The sequence below is a fragment of the Corvus kubaryi genome, unplaced genomic scaffold (genome assembly GCF_017639235.1).
Source record: "Corvus kubaryi isolate FWS band 111438036 unplaced genomic scaffold, C.kubaryi_AGA036_p1.0 72, whole genome shotgun sequence".
Taxonomy (NCBI): Eukaryota; Metazoa; Chordata; class Aves; order Passeriformes; family Corvidae; genus Corvus; species Corvus kubaryi.
Genome location: NW_024582060.1, coordinates 6,367,956 through 6,384,248, shown reverse-complemented (window position 1 = coordinate 6,384,248; position 16,293 = coordinate 6,367,956).

The window sequence follows — 16,293 nt, the reverse complement described above, 5'->3', positions numbered from 1 at the left end:
GGAGAAAGAGAGAGGGAAATGCAGCCGGGAAATTAGGATAAAAAGCAGGCTGTGTCCTCTAACAATTTGAGAGACCCCAGGGGAAATGCCCCTTGGCCTCTCCCTTTATTTGAATAAAGTAACAGGCCTCCTCTGTATCCTTTTTGGACATAAACCTCTGGTATTTGTGGATTAATTTTCCTGACTGCAATAAATTTCTCACACTTCTGTGGCTCAAATCCCTACTGCTTAAACTTGCATAATATAGCATGGAAGACTTTTTTTTCTTTTTTAGTGAAATCGAAATAATTGAAATTATGATAAAGCAATAATTTCATTGTAACATTAAAAGTACTTTCCTGCAGTGAGAATGATTCATCTGCTCTGCGTTTTTTTTTTTTCCTTTTTAGTAGTTTGTCCTATCACTAAATTAGACCTACAGCTTACAGCCTGTAATGCACTGTAATGCAAATCTGGACTGTTGAAAGCAAGATTTATATGCTTAATAATTAGATATCTCTCTAATCTTCTTCAATTTGGTTTAGGAGACAACTCATTATTTGGTGTCAGAGTAATTGAATCATTACTTCTATTTTAGAAAAAAGCCGGTTCTTGCAAAGGAACACACTGATCGTAAAGGTGGCACAGTGTCTATCCAGGGGGTTGTTTTTACTTGTTAATTCCACATCCCAGTGCGGCTCTGCCTTTACACCAAGGACATACTGGCAACCGACGGATCCCACCTACTGCTATTTCAGCTGTACTTCATCACATGTCACCTCACCTGTTCCTTCTCTTTTGGGCACCAAGGAGCCCCAGCAATACTGAAGATGCACCAGGTCTCCCAGTAAAAATGAATTTGGCACACAAGTCCTACCACAGCTTGGTTTCAGCTATGGCCAAACGAACAATGAAGTTGTCAAAAGAAAGCAGTGTGGGGATATGGGAGCAATGTGGAGCTATTCCACCAGAAAAGCTTGCCAGGACTCTAAATAAGGAACAGGAGATGAGGGGGGGAAAACCTCATCAGTCATATTTTTATCACAGTAAATTCCCTCCAGCTTCTAAAGAAAGAAGAAATTATCTCAGCACTTGTGTCATGGTTTAGGTTTAATCCCAACTGGCAACTACACCGCACAGAGCCACGTGCTCATTCCCCCACCAGTGGGGTCAGGGAGAGAATTGGAAAAGTGAGAAAACCTATGGGTTGAGATAAAGGCAGTCTAATGGGTAAAGCAAAAGCTATGCACAGAAGCAAAGTAAAACAAGGAATTAATTCACTGCTTCCCATGGGCAGGCAGGTGTTCAGTCATCCCCCATTAGAGCAGGGCTCCATACAAGCTGAATAACATTAATAGAGAGAAGCACTATTGTGCTGGAATTGTCTTTTAGGAGCACAAAAACTCAGGAAAAGTGATACCAAAGAGCATCAAATGTGTCTTTGAAGGGGAGGGTGTGTGAGGGAACTCCTCACAAGGTGTTTCACACAGAAGTTCTGAAGAGGTGGTGCAAGATCTCACCATGCAGAGAAAAGAGAACAAGGAATGGGGAAGTGGTCCTAGATAGGGTTTTTCCTAAAATTTTTTAATCTGAAAACAATGTCACTACATTATATTTCTATCCCCTGGCTTGGGTCCCCTGTTACTTGCCACTGAAGCATCCTGGATTCCTTATGATCCATGCCAGCCCACTCTTGCATACCTCTGTCTTGCTGCACTACAGCAGGTGTACATTTTATCTTCGCAAAATATTCAGCTAGCAGAGATGTGAAGAAGACTTCTGACAGTCAACTGTAATTTCTCTCCTCTGCCCCCAACTACCAGACCTTCAGTTTTGTTTTTAATTGGGAAATCATGAGTGGTTAATTCTTGATGAATTTATGTTTGTCCATGAAAACAAAGACAGATTGGCTGGAGGTTGTCTCCTGAATCAGCCTGGCTTAAATCATCTGAACCAACAGTTCAGTTTTCCTTCAGTCCTGTATATTTTCCCCTGACATGTAAATTCATGAAATGCTGATACTACACTCTCCCTAAACAGGAGCTTTCATAAGAATTTTTCTGATTTGTAAAATGTGATTTGTAAAAACAATATTTTATTAGAATTAGTGCATATGCAGTGGGAATAACACCAGCATGGGGAATTTCAAATTTGTTGAGTGGAGTTAGTTAAATGTTTGATACATTTCCCAAGAATGTTTTTCACTTGAAATGACAATTAATTTGTGCCTGTTGTTCACATCTCTGAGTGTTTGCTTTGCACAACAGCAAAACATCTGCATTGCTCTAAGCCAAACTAATATAAACTACCAAAAGAATTGTAATTTACCCATTTAGACAATTGCTGTCAGCGGTTTGACAGCTGAAAAATTCCCTGGTTTTGATTATCCCCATAGTCAGTCTTGCCCAGCTGACTAATTGCTCAATAAATTATGGGTTTTCTATGATGGAAAATGGAAAAGAGGGAGCACTGAATAGAGCTTGAATAGCCAAAAGGTAATAGCCATATCTTCCCCATGGGGAAAATCAAATGAACTAAGTCAAAATGTGTCTTTTTGCTTCATTACTGATTATATGAATATACCATGACTCTGTGTGTGTGAACATAGAAATTCTGGGACAGAATGTCCAATAGATACTACAAGAGTATAAAATTGCTTGTGCTGCTTTGAAATGTGCAACTACTGTGGCTTCACAAACCAAATCTAAATTGAAAAAGAAACCTGCTCAGAGCAACAGTCTATAGTTTTGCTTAGTATCTTGATGTGGTTTTAAGTCTAGGCTTAGTCTGTGGAAAAATGCCGCACTCTGAACATACCCATTACAGTTGATTGGACATATGAATCTGTAAGAATATTAGGCTATCACCATTCAAAAAAATAATTATAAACCATATGAAGAAAGAAAGAAATGAAAACTTCCTCCTGAATTGATGTAATTAAATTCTAGCATTCTGTCAGGATAAAATGCAGACAGTGATGGTTCCTACTCTATTAATTCTGCATTAATACTGGTACAAATGCTTTGGGAATACTACAAGCTGCTTTGCTGCCCACATGTCAAGAAAATTAAAAAGTAGAAGTCTGAGAAGAACAATCTGGGAGTTGTTAAAGTATTACAAACATTCTGCAGACAGTCTTGAGGAGCTTGCATTTAAATTTAGTGAGGCAGCAGTGGCATGATGATTGTAGGTCTACAGATACTTCTGTGAAGGAAAGTAAGTGCAAATACAGCTTTGTTCAACCTAGCAGGGAGGCACAAGAAGATCCAGGGACTTTTCTGTGAAGTCAGATGGCTTCAGAGTAGAAATGAGGTGCACACAGTAGTCCTCTTTGGAATCCTGTCGCTGCTAATATAAAAAATACAACAATTTCATGCCATCTCTTCTTATCATGAATGGCTTTAGCCATTTCTTTCAAACCATTCTTGGTTTGAAAGACAGGTGTCTGCCAAGGAAGGCAGGAGTCTCCTGTGAAATGAAAAAGAAAATGCAAATCCCTTCCCTCCGAAGTATTGTAATTTCGAAATTAAGGGGCTTTCAGGCAAAGGTATGAGGAATAGGAATAACAGTTCTTTACTATTTTATATATATGTGTGTGTCTAACAAGGCAAACAAACAGCAATAACTATGGCAGTAACAGCAAACAGAACCACAAAGCTGGTGCCAGCCTTCTCGGCTGTCAGGCCCTTTCCCCTCGGGTGCAGTTCCGCTCGCAGCCGGCAGGGGCGCTGGCGGCTCCCGGTGAGCAGGGCAGGTGCGATGGCTCCCCCGCGGCTGCAGGGGGCGCTCCGGAGCGAGCTCGGGGAGCACGCGGCAATGGCAGCTTGGGATCCTGGGAAGGGATGGAACAAAGGCTTCACAACCCCCTGGGCGGCTGATCCCGGTGTCCAGCTGGAACAGCAGGCTGGAACAGCAGGGACGAGCACAAATCCCAGGTGGCAGATGAGATGGATCAAACTCCGGAGCTGCAGTGGGAAACCCTGGGATGTCTCAGCAGGCAGGACGTGCAGGGGCTACAGAGTAGTGAAGGCTCAAATGCAGCGGCGGGGGCAGGGAAAGGCGGCTTTGGGAATCCCGGGGTTTCTCCAGTAGAAAGAAGGCAGCCTAAATCCGAAAGCCTGCAGCACTGTTGAGATGGCAGCAGCCTCTCCCTCCATCTGAATGCTGAGCACCAACCACCCACACACCCAGGTGAAAGAGAGTAGCCTGTTGGACCACACCCTCAATGGCTAGGTCCTTTGTCCTCCCGAAGTACCCAGCAATTTGTTGCCCCAGCTACATACATGGGGAAAATTCCTCAAGAGGGAAAAAGCCAGAAGGGGAATTCCCAAAACCCCAACACCTATATTCTTTGTCACAAACCCAGTTTTGTCAGTAAGTGTGATCATGGCCATACAGCTCTGCTGACCCAAACTGGGGAAAGGTTTTGGTTCTGCTGGAAGAACATCTTATTTTTGATGGCTCCGGGAGAGGTGGGGGAAAAGCTCCACATGATGAAGGATATTACAAACCACATAAGGCAGGACTGTTCAGTGGTCATTACATGAGTTTCTCTGGTAGAGGTGTTATGAATGTATTGTGATGTTGGTTTTTTGCATGTTACTTAATGTTAGGAAAACTTTACCTAGATGATATAGAATGTCTATTGTTTATATAGTCAATTTAGAAAAGATAGGCAGAGAAAGTCTTCACATTCCTGGAGTATCTTATCAGAGAAGAAGAAGAAAAACCAGAAACCAGAGAGAGAAGAATTTATGGAGGGAGCAGAGACAGAATGGAGCCAAGGAGGAAGATAAGGCTGATGGGATGATACATAGAAACTCCAAAGAATTTATGAATCATGCATGATTGTGATGAATATGCAATGAGATGTACTTTTAAAGACAATCTTTTGGATGTAGAGGGGTACCTTTGGATCTCTGCCAAAGCACACAGCCGTAATACCCTTTTTGCTAATGTCTCCTAATTATCCCTTTTATTAAACTTCTTTTAAAATTTCTAAAGAGTGAACCTCATTTTTCACAGAGGTCCCAGAGGCTTCAGTCTTGAATCATCCCAGCACAGGGTGCTAAGAACATTGAGGAAGCTACAATGTAGGTGTTAAAAAATCTTTAAATTCATTTACCTCTCCAGTAGGCAGCAAATCAAGAACTCAATGATGGTGTGAACTGTGCTGTTGAGGGAAAGAGAACACTGACCTGTTCTGTGAAGTCTCTACAAAGAGCCTGGCCTGGCAGTGAGAAAATTTAATTGATCTTTCTCCTCAAGCAGAGCCAAAATACTCACACACCCCCTCCACCTCAGGTGACACCACTAAAAACATTTGTCCTCATAGAATCACAGCTTCCCAAGATGAGGTGTGAGATCATTTCTGTGACCCTGGAGTAATTACTGAGTGAAATTATTTACATGGGCTTTGCAGGGCAGCAATCTTGCATGGGGAAGCAGCAGAGACACCCCACAAACAGGTGATCATTTTGTTTCAGTTGCTGAGGCATCACAGCTGGTTCAACAGTGATGAAGGTGCTGTGTAAACCACTCATGAATTTTTATCCCAGCACTGACCTTGGTTCTTACAATGGCTCGGACAAAGCGAGCACATAATTTTTCTCCGCTGGGTAATTGTCTCTTTAGGAACACAGTAGTAAGAATCATGCTAATAAGGCTTGTAGGATTATTCCAAAGAATTCAGTCTTCTTGGGAAAACTCTCAAGACCTCTTAAAATATTAACGGAGAGTATATAGTATACAAAATAAAGGGAGAGTAAGGTGCCCACATTCTTAACTTGTCAGTTAATTCTGAAAAATAGGTTAGATTGATACACTGGTTGAACCATAGTTCCTGAGACACAGCATCTGGAAGATATTTTTTACAAGTAAACATCCTTTCCAAGTCATCCTGTCACTCCAGCCATAAAAAAAAGAAACATTTCTGCAAGCTTTCTTGTTGATCCATATTTTGTATACAGCCCTCTGCTTATTAGATTTCTGATTTAATTGACATATATTAGTTTAATCTATTTTTCAGTATTATCTGATGATACAGACAGGCAGGATTTACAACCTTAACTATCATTTGAGCATTCAGAAATCCCCAGAGGACAGAAATCCACCTCTTCTGCTATTTACAGATACAGCAAAGAAACCCAAGATTTATAAAAATTTTTTACAGATTTCTGAGACAGAAAAATGCAGTACTTCACCAAATCCAAAATTCCCTCTGTGCAGGGAGTGCAGAAGGAGTCAGGAAGACTGGGACCACAAAGGGACCCACTGGTGTATCCACACAGGAGTCTGCAGGCTAACAGCAGCGGATTTTGGCACTGCCAGTGGGAGAAGGGGAGATCCCACTTCCCTGCAGCACAAATTGTGAGGCTGGAAAAAGGTCACTTGGCATAACTATGGCAACTATTTGCTAATTGCTGTAAGGAGAAAGAGAGTCCAGACTTCATACATCTCAGCAAAACATTGACAGTAGAAATGGTGTGGGTCTGCTGGAGAAAATCCTCTATGCCAACAACTGAATTTCAGGATGAGAGTCAGGGGACTGCCTTACTTTCCCCCAGACTTCTTTCCAAACAGCACACAATGAACCAGAAGAGATTCAAGTACCTGTGTGGGAGATTGTCTTATCATACAAGATAAAATATGTGTCAAATTAGTCTGGAAATGAAACCAACAAAAACTCCTCTCCATCTTAGGTCTTGAGGCAAAAAAAGAAGTGAGGAGTCAGGGAGAAAAGATATGAATGTCAAGACTCTAGGGAGCTGTAAGAATTTATCCTCTTGAAAGTTGTCTCTTGGCTATGGAAGGGAGCATGTGGAGGTATGGCTTGTAGCCAGTAGTATCTATCCCTGTTCGTTAGAAACTAAGAACTAGGTGCTTCTCTGATCCTACCAGTCCATGGCAGGGGTAGAGATGATCTTTAAGGTCCCTTCCCACCCAGGCCATTCCATGATTCTATGATTCTCTTTCCTATATGTTGTGCTTACTGTGAAAAACGAGGTTCACTCTTTATAAAATTTTCAAAAGAAGTTTAATAAAAGGGATAATTAGGAGACATTAGCAAAAAGGGTATTACGGCTGTGTGCTTTGGCAGAGATCCAAAGGCACCCCTCTACATCCAAAAGATCGTCTTTAAAAGTACATCTCTTATTGCATATTCATCACAATCATGCATGATTCATAAATTCTTTGGAGTTTCTATGTATCACCCCATCAGCCTTATCTTCCTTCTTGGCTCCATTCCGTCTCTGCTCCCTCCATAAATTCTTCTCTCTGGTTTCTGGTTTTCCTTCTTCTCTGATAAGATACTCCAGGAATGTGAAGACTTTCTCTGCCTATCTTTTCTAAATTGACTCCATAAACAATAGACATTCTGTATCTTGTATTACATTACAGAACCTAGGTAAAGTTTTTCTAACATTATGTAACATGCAAAAAGCCAACATCACAATACATTCATAACACTTACCACACATGTACAACATGAGGATGACACTGAATACTTTCCTGTTCATGGAAAGCCAACTTTGACATCCCTGACTGTGTTCAGAAGGCTCCTCTATGGCCACTGTCACATATTTAGGGCCACTTTTAGGGGGGAGAGTAAAATAAATGTTTCAGAAAGCCATTGCTGTGTGGATTCTGTAGCACAGCTCCTGTGAGAGAGACAAAATTTCAGTCTCATCAGAGTAACCTTGCAATAGCCAACAGTAACCAAAAGCAAGTTGAACCTGGGGTTAGTTTTGATTTCACTCATCTATACTGAGGCTGAAAGAAATAGAAAGATTTGTCTTTACAAACAAACTGTGGGTCTGCTGATAGGTAAAAGCTAGATACTGAGAGGTAAAGAAACAATGGGAGGAATTCCACTGATTGATGAAAGGAGTGAGAGGGATCTGTCTTTACAAACAAACTGTGGGTTTGCTGGTAGGCAAAGATAGATACTGAGAGATTAAAGAAGCAATGGGAAGAACCATAAATTCCATAGGAAAAGAAAAAGTGGGGGGGAGGGGGGCATACATTTGAAGGAAATCTGTACTAGGCGATTTGGGAAGCCTGTACTTCTCAAGTATCTCAGCCAATGGAGAAAGAGAGAGGGAAATGCAGCTGGGAAATTAGGATAAAAAGGAGGCTGTGTCCTCTAACAATTTGAGAGACCCCAGGGGAATACTCCATGGCCTCTCCCTTTATGCGAATAAAGTAACAGGACTCCTCTGTCTTCTTTTTGGACATAAACCTCTGGTGTTTGTGGATTAATTTTCCTGACAAGGGTATACCAAAATAAATCTTTTAAGATTGTTTTCTCCCCTTCTGCCAGCCCAACATAACCAAAGAAGAAATCACAAAGGCTTAAATGACCTTTTAAAGAACAAAATCCTGCCACTAACACACATACATTTTGGGACTCCTTCAGAACAAAGGCGGGTTGCACCAATTCACCCTTTTCTATGCCTACCACAGTCCCATGTGAGGTGTTTTCCACTGGCAGAAGATGCTGGTGTTGGCAAATGCTCCCCTCAAAGCTCTGTTCTCCCTGGCAAAGATCTCCACCGCTCTGTGTGGGAACAGGGCACTGGTGGCTGGCATATCCTGAGAGCCGTGACAGGGCTTGCCAGCTTGGAACAAAATCTGGACACTTCGCACCCAGTCTGTGCTCTAAACAGCTGAAAAAATAATAAAAAAAAATGACCTGGCTGAGCACAACAGCCTGGTTTGGCTTCAGGTCAGCAAAACTCATCCCATCTGCAACATAGGAGGGCAGTGTTTCCTTGGGAGCATCACAGCTGCAGGGAAATCCAGCTGCAGATAACCCAGAGGTGAGGAGATGTGGAGGTACTTTATGTTTATGCTAGGAACCATTTGACTTCATTAAAGGTGGCAGCTAATTTAGGAACTGAAAGGAGGCAAAGTGCAATTTTGGTCACAAAAAAAATCATCCCAGTAGTACCCACAGCTGAACAGTTGTGACATGGATGTTATGAACAGAACAGCAGTGGACAACCTCAGCTTCTTGACTGCCTTTGGACGAGCACTCCAGGGCTGCTATCCTGGCATTTTAACAGAAGAGAGCTTCCCTGTCTTTGAGCCATTCCCAAGCTGCAGTTCCTGTCCGAAACTCAGAGTCTGATCTGAGAGCCTAGCTGGCCACAGAGGGGGAGGTGGGAGAAGACTAAGAATGGGTCCCTTCATTACTGCTTTGCTGCAGCTGGGATAGCTTTGAACTTTTGCCCAAAGGTTTGCCCTCCTGAGGTTTTCAATCTGTTTTTCCAGAAAAAACGAAGTCACTAATTAGCTTTTATCCATGTCCTTTCTCAGAGCATCTCTAACTGTATTTTCCATATCTGCAAGTTCATGGATCATAGGAGCTGCTTCCTGGCTGCTCCTGTGAGTGTGAGCAGCTCAACTGCTCTAGGAGATCCACGGTATTCCCACTGCCTCCAAACAGACTTCCAGTTGTAGTAACAAACACACACTGCAAGAGTTACTACATTCATCTATCAGGACATGTGAGATGAATGCCTGTGCAATCTTTGCATATCTAATTGCTCTGCAAAGGTCACCTTGGTTGCTGCAGAGAGAGCTTCTCTCCTGTGACATCCTTTTTTAATGGGCTGTTTACACACTGGAGTCAGTGACTAATGTGCATTTCTCAAAGAGTTCCTATGCTCTGCCCTGGATGCCCCTTGGCGGGGTGGAGCAGGACATTTAAAAGATGTTTTCTCACACGGGTAAGGCACGGGGATGTGGATAAACTCTGACTGACTCACCTCAAACTAAGTGAATCCAGGTGCTGTTCTTCATGCCCAGTCTTGGCTGTCTGAGGGAGAAGAGCAGGAAGCACTGGAGGATCTTTCCATCTTGTCTCTAACTCCCCTGGAGCTACCAATGGGCTGATGTGCACAGAGGCAAGAGGGCTGAGCCTGCTGCAGTGCACCCAGGTCTCAGAGCTGACAAAATGTGGAAAGATGCCTTGCTAACACTGCTATTGAGAGACCTGCCAAAATTGGGGTGACCTAATTGTGGCCTTCCAGGGCCTGAAGGAAGCCTGCAAGAAAGATGGAGAGACACTAGTTCCAGGTATCAGGAAAATTAATCCACAAACACCAGAGGTTTATGTCCAAAAAGAAGACAGAGGAGTCCTGTTACTTTATTCGCATAAAGGGAGAGGCCATGGGGCATTCCCCTGGGGTCTCTCAAATTGTTAGAGGACACAGCCTGCTTTTTATCCTAATTTCCCGGCTGCATTTCCCTCTCTCTTTCTCCATTGGCTGAGGTACTTGAGAGGTACAGGCTTCCCAAATTGCCTAAAACAGACCCCCTTCTAATGTAAGCCCCTCTTTTTTCTTTTCCTATGGAATTTATGGTTCTTCCCATTGCTTCTTTCATCTCTCAGGATCTCTCTATACCTATCAGCAGACCCATAGTTTGTTTGTAAAGACAAATCTATCTCTTTCCTTTCACAGGGTCTGGAGTGACAGGACAAGGGGAATGGTTTCAAAATGTCAGAGTAGGTTTAGATTGGATATTAGGAGGAAATTCTTCCTTGTGAGGGTGATGAGTCACCAGAACATGTTGCTCAGAAAAGTTGTGGATATCCCATCCCTGGAAGTGTTCAAGGCCAGGTTAGATGGGGGTCTAAGCAACCTGGACTAGTGGAAGGTATCCCTGCCTATAGAAGGGGGTTGAAACAAGATGATCTTTTATGTCACTTCCAACCCAACCCATTCTATGATTCTGTGATCCTGTGATATACCATAGACCATAGTACCAATGGGTTTTTGATTTGAGGTAGAAGATATAAAGAGATACTCTTCATCTTCTATAAAGAGAAAGCCCACAAGCCATGAGAAGCCCATGCTTGGGAGTCTGGGTATCCACCTGTGCAAATCTTGAGTCAGTCCTCATGGCTGATATTGTGGTGCTCTACATCTTATCATGGGAATGTCAAAAGTCAATCTTAGAAACTAGAAATAAGAAAACTCCAACCGTTCTATTGCTTCTTCCTCCTATACAGACTCCAAACTACTTCATCTGATTTTATAAATGGCCCTGTTCCCAAGTCCAGATCCAGAAGACTATGAGAGCTTTGCATGTGCTTTTGGTTCACTTCTGTCTACCATAGCTACTGACAAGTTTCTTCACATTTGCAAAGCTAAAAGTATTATCCATTTCCAAAACCTTCTTTCAACAGATGGACCCAGAGACTACACCTATACCAATAAATTATGCCCAGTGATTCCCTTGAGTCAGTCTTGCCCACATCCATAATTAATATAAACTTTGGTCCAAAACAAGAGCCCAGCACAGAAAGTGCTTTTGGGAATGGTTCCTGGATTATCCTAGCTTCTAAACTGGAAAATATTTGGGAGATCCCTAGCTGGCAAAGACATGAGAATCATGCTGACAACTTCCCCGTATAAGGAGTTGTGTTTCTGTGCCTGGGAGCCAGCCCAGGCACTGAGGAGTTTAGTGGAAGGGATGCAGCCATAAAGTCTCTGGCAGTTACAAGTCGTGGATCATAACTCATCCTCACTTCTCCAGCATGGGAATCCACAGAGGACAACCCAAAACACCAGGAGTGTAATACTACACTTAGACCCATCTCCTCCTGCTGAAGTGAATGCTCTTACTGCTACGGTCAAGTCATTATCAGACACAAAACAGCCTCACAGGTGATTAGGAAAAAAGCTATGTGCATGGCCCTCTGAGTGCTACACAAACTCCCCCTACCAGTATTCAAATGTCAGCCAGTGTCAATAGCTGTGAATGATGCTTCCATTAAATACTTCCATGGGATTTGCCCTCCTAGACCTGTGTTTGGTGGTTTATCCATCTACTGCAGAACGACAGGAGAGCTCTGCAAGGGATATTTACTTATTTCAGGAAATAAAAAAAAATTCATCTCCAGAGCCAGCTGTATTTTTAGTAATTTTACAAGGTTTAAGAGCCTGTCCAAGAGCAGCTCTGTTCTTAAAAAGTGTAAAGCAGACAACTGCTGAAAACCAGGACCCAGAAATGCCCCAGGCCGAATTTGGGAACTGCCCAGAATTCAGCTAAACTACCACTGGTTGCATTTGAAAATCCAGACCTTAATCTTTTGTTGTCATAACAAAAAGTCAAGATTAGGTATTTAGCATTCAGATGTAGGTACAAAAATGCTGCTAGCGAGGATTTTCTTGTTATTTTCTAAGTCCGTGAGAGATCTTTCTCTCTCACAGAAGAGGTAGCAGGGAATGTAAACAACCAAGCCACCTGCAACCTTGAAAAGTCTTGTTTATGGTATAGTAGAAAATATTTTGACAATAGATGTTTTAGGATTTTGGCCAACCACCCCCAAGGGGTGGCTGGTCCTTTGTCCAATTAGACTATGAAGAAAAAAGTCTATAAAGAGTTTGTAAAATAATTAAATAAATCAATCTTGCTGCACAATTCCTGCCTGCTGGATCTTCTCTCCTCTTCCTCCCTATGGCTGCAGGACACGGTGATATACCGTAGGAACCAGGCCTGCGGTAATATTTGGTGCTGCCCAACATGATCTGCACTCTCTGACATGTCCTGCTGCTGCCAGCCAAGCCGAATTTCTCTAGAGGTACGCTGTTCCCCTTCCCCCCCAGGACCGGGAGGTCCAACGTGACTGAGAAATGGCGAACAGCGGCTCACAAACCGACGCTGTGGTACTGGTCTGGAAAGGTGTGTTTAGCATATTGCACACCTCCATTCCTGAAAACTCAGTTCGGGAATTATTAGACTGGGCTACTTTAAAAGGGATTTCCATGGACAGAGATACTGCCCTGGATTTTGCCTTATGGCAGGAACTTGGCTGTGCTGTCCGACACGAGCTCCCGACTGGGGACCCAGCAGCGTTAGAATTATACAAAACCTGGCGTTCGTTATTTATTCTGCTGACAGACCTTGACTGTAGCAGCAGAGCTGGATCGCCTATTTTGGTGATGAGTGATGGAGGAATGTCCGAGGGGGGCCCCACTGACTGGGCTTCTGGGGCAAATGATGGTGGATTCGGAAAAACCCCCCCGGCTCCACAGGCAACCGCAGGACTCCGCAGCCCCCAGGGACCCCGCGCCGGCAGAGGCAGGGGGGTCAGGGCAGCGGGAGGGCGCACAGCCTGCCTTGCCGTTCAGCTCGGTGGCGGCCACGGCTTATCCAGGGCCGCAAATCAGCGGCTTAGCCAACTGGACCCCCAGAGCGGCTCCTATCTCGGTTGCGTATGCACCTGGATCTAACTTCTTAGCCAGCGTAGCGCCGGGCGTGCCTGCCCCGAGACTGCCTGGCTGTGGTCCGCTGCCCTCCTTGGCGCTGGACTGTTCTGCACAGTCACAGAACCGAGCCATCGACCTTTTAGTAGAGCATCTGCCTTTGCTGACAGAGTTACCGAACCTATCCCGAAGGATGGAGGACCTGCTCAGCCTGCTAGAGCAGCAGATGCCCAAGGCACCCTGCCGTGCAGGGCGCACTGAACCTGCGCTGCCCGCGCCGCCCGTGCCGCCAGCACCACTCGCGCCGGCCACGGGAGACACGGCTCTGAGCCAGGAAACGGTGCGGCCAGCAGCAAAATCGGAAGCAGCCCTGCCGTGGGAAAACCCGCGGCTGCGGAGACGCGGCCAGAGACAGCGGCGCTGGGCACGGCCGGGGAGCGCGAAACGGCCGCAGGGGCAGCGGCGCCGAATGCGGCCAGGGAGAGCAAAACAGCAGCGGAAGTGGCGACTGCGCTGAACGCGGCTGCTGTGCAAGAGACAAGCACAGCGCCGAGCGTGGCCGTAGCCTCAGAGACGGTGGCTGCAGCTCCAGTACCGGTTCGGTCGGGACTGGCCGAGGTGGCCTCCTGTAAAGAAACTGCTGTTCAAACTGCAGCGCAGGCAACTGCAATCTGTGCTGTCTGTTCTGCCTCTAGTGAACTTAGCCAAAGTGCCCCTCTCCGTCCATTTCTGTTCCCTCCCAGCACCTCAAAGTTGCCTTTGCCTGACGATTCCTCGTCAGGAAGTGAGGCAGATGAGGTTCTGGCCCCAGGTCGTCAGGCGGCTGTAGCCGCGCGGCGAAGGAAAAGGCTGCGCCGGTCTCGCCCCTGGACCTTTCAGGACTGCACGGTAACAGTGCGTCCGACCCATTACAGTCGCTTCTTAGAGTCAGTTAAGATGCGAGCGTTGGAGGAGGGTGACTGGAGGTAATTGGAAACCCTTGGAATGCCAAATAGATCTGAGGATTCAGGGGGTAACCAGGGAGCTGTTACACTCCATCCGCAGGCTGTGCCAGAAGTTCAGGATGGTAGTGCTTCCCCAAAAGGGGAGATCCAAGCTTCCTCAGTGTATAAGGCTCTCCCAAATTCAGGCAAGCGTGATAAGCATGAGGTAATTGCTTGGAAAGTTGCCCAGGACCTCCAATCCAAGGTGGCACAATATGGGCTAGGTTCTGCTGAGGTTATGCAGATAATAAGGGTGATAAATACAGATTTGCTTTCTCCATTTGATATCAGATACTTAGGTCAAATTCTATTTCAACCTGTACAATTTACAGTTTTTGAGAAAACCTGGAGAAAGCTGGCCGGCAAGGCTGCATTAGGGAATATGCAGCTCCCTGCTGCCGATCCTAGACGGACATGGCCAGCATGTGCCAGATATCTGTGGAAGAGCTTGCATAATATTTGTTTCCATTTTCTAGGTACTTCTGTTCTGAGCTCTGCCTAGTGCCAGCAGGGTTTGCAGAATTAAGCCCAGGGGATCTATGAACACAGAATTGCACATGCTTTTATAAAAATTTTCATAACAGGCTTAGGCAGTAGGTAACACCAATCTGAATTATGGATGGATACCAGTATTTGTCAGAAGGATGATGCTGCCATCATCTTCAAAAGCACTTTTTCAGCTGTATTGGTTTCTGTACTCTTTTGAACTTTTTTTTTTTGCCAAACATGAATCTCTTCTTTTTACACTGAATAAATAGTTATTTATACCGCTTTTATATTCAGTGCGGTTGCCATGAGCTTTCTAGAGTTCAGATCATCAAAACATGCACTGATGAAAAAGTATTTGCTTCCTCCAGGCTACTTTTATGTAATTTTTCTCTACAGCATCTGTCTCAGTCTGTCAAATGTCTTTAATGTGGAGCGGCAGCTTTAGCAATTCCTGTAGGGATCAGAGTGGGAACAATTTGGGGGCTTAGAGGATCCCTCAGAGTGGGGGGAGTGGGCAGGGAACACCACAAACAGCAGGGCCCTAAAGGGAAGAGAAAGTTTGGGGACTAGAAAAGGAGCAAGAGGTAGGAGATGAAATGAAAGAAAAGAAGAAGAAATGTGAAGTACTCAAAAAATTGGGAAAGGAGAAAGTTCTGAGAGGGCTTGGCCAGAGCAGGTGGGAGCAGGAAGGGATCTGGAAGGCAAAGGGAAACAAGCCCTCACCCACCATGACCCAATCCCACAGAAACATGAAGGGAGATGCTCCAGCCCCCCATTTTCAGCCACCTTCCCACTGTCCCACCAGCCTGTCCCACCAGCTGAAGAGATACACACCCTTAACACTGCCTAGTTGTCCTCCTCCGTGTCAGTCAGAACAGTTGGACTTGGAAAAGCCAACAGGTCCTTGGGCTATTAAGCAGCCCCACTGAAGAAACAGCAGCAGTCACACCATGTAACTTGTTCCGAAGCTGGCAGGGCAATGGGATCAAAGGAAGTACTCATAGTTTGAAGAATCATAGTTTGGGCTGGAAGGGACTTTTAAAGGCCATCTGGCCCAACCCCAACATCAGATGTAGCATTCCAGATACTGATTCAGTTACTCTACATGGGAAAATCCCTTGCCTCAGCCTTCTGGCCACACCACATGGTCACTGGCCATGGCAAGTCCACATTGTTGACTTGACACCCTCCCAAGCCCTCTTGTCACAAGCACTGTCCCCAAGCCTGTCCTTCATAAAAACATTGCATTTGCCGTTTTTGTATCAGACATGAGCTCTGAGGACACCTGATCCCTCTAACAATTATCCATCCCGACAGCTGATAATTCCAAGAGCTAAACCACAACTGCCAGGCCATGTGCAATCTAAACCCAAAGTGTCGCATAATTTAATGGACCTAAGGCCATAGTGCTGTCACTTGTGATTTCCTTTTGTTATCATGTTTTTGTCACACTTTCCCCATCCCCAGACATGTCTGGTGTGTCACCAAAGGTGGTTTCTCTCACTGAGCATTTGTTAGCAGCCAGCTGGTGTCCCAATGGCAATGAGTGGTGGATTTGGAGAGCATAAGGAAAGGAAAGCATGTGATCTACCATGGATGGGTTATAACGTTTGTTAAATTGC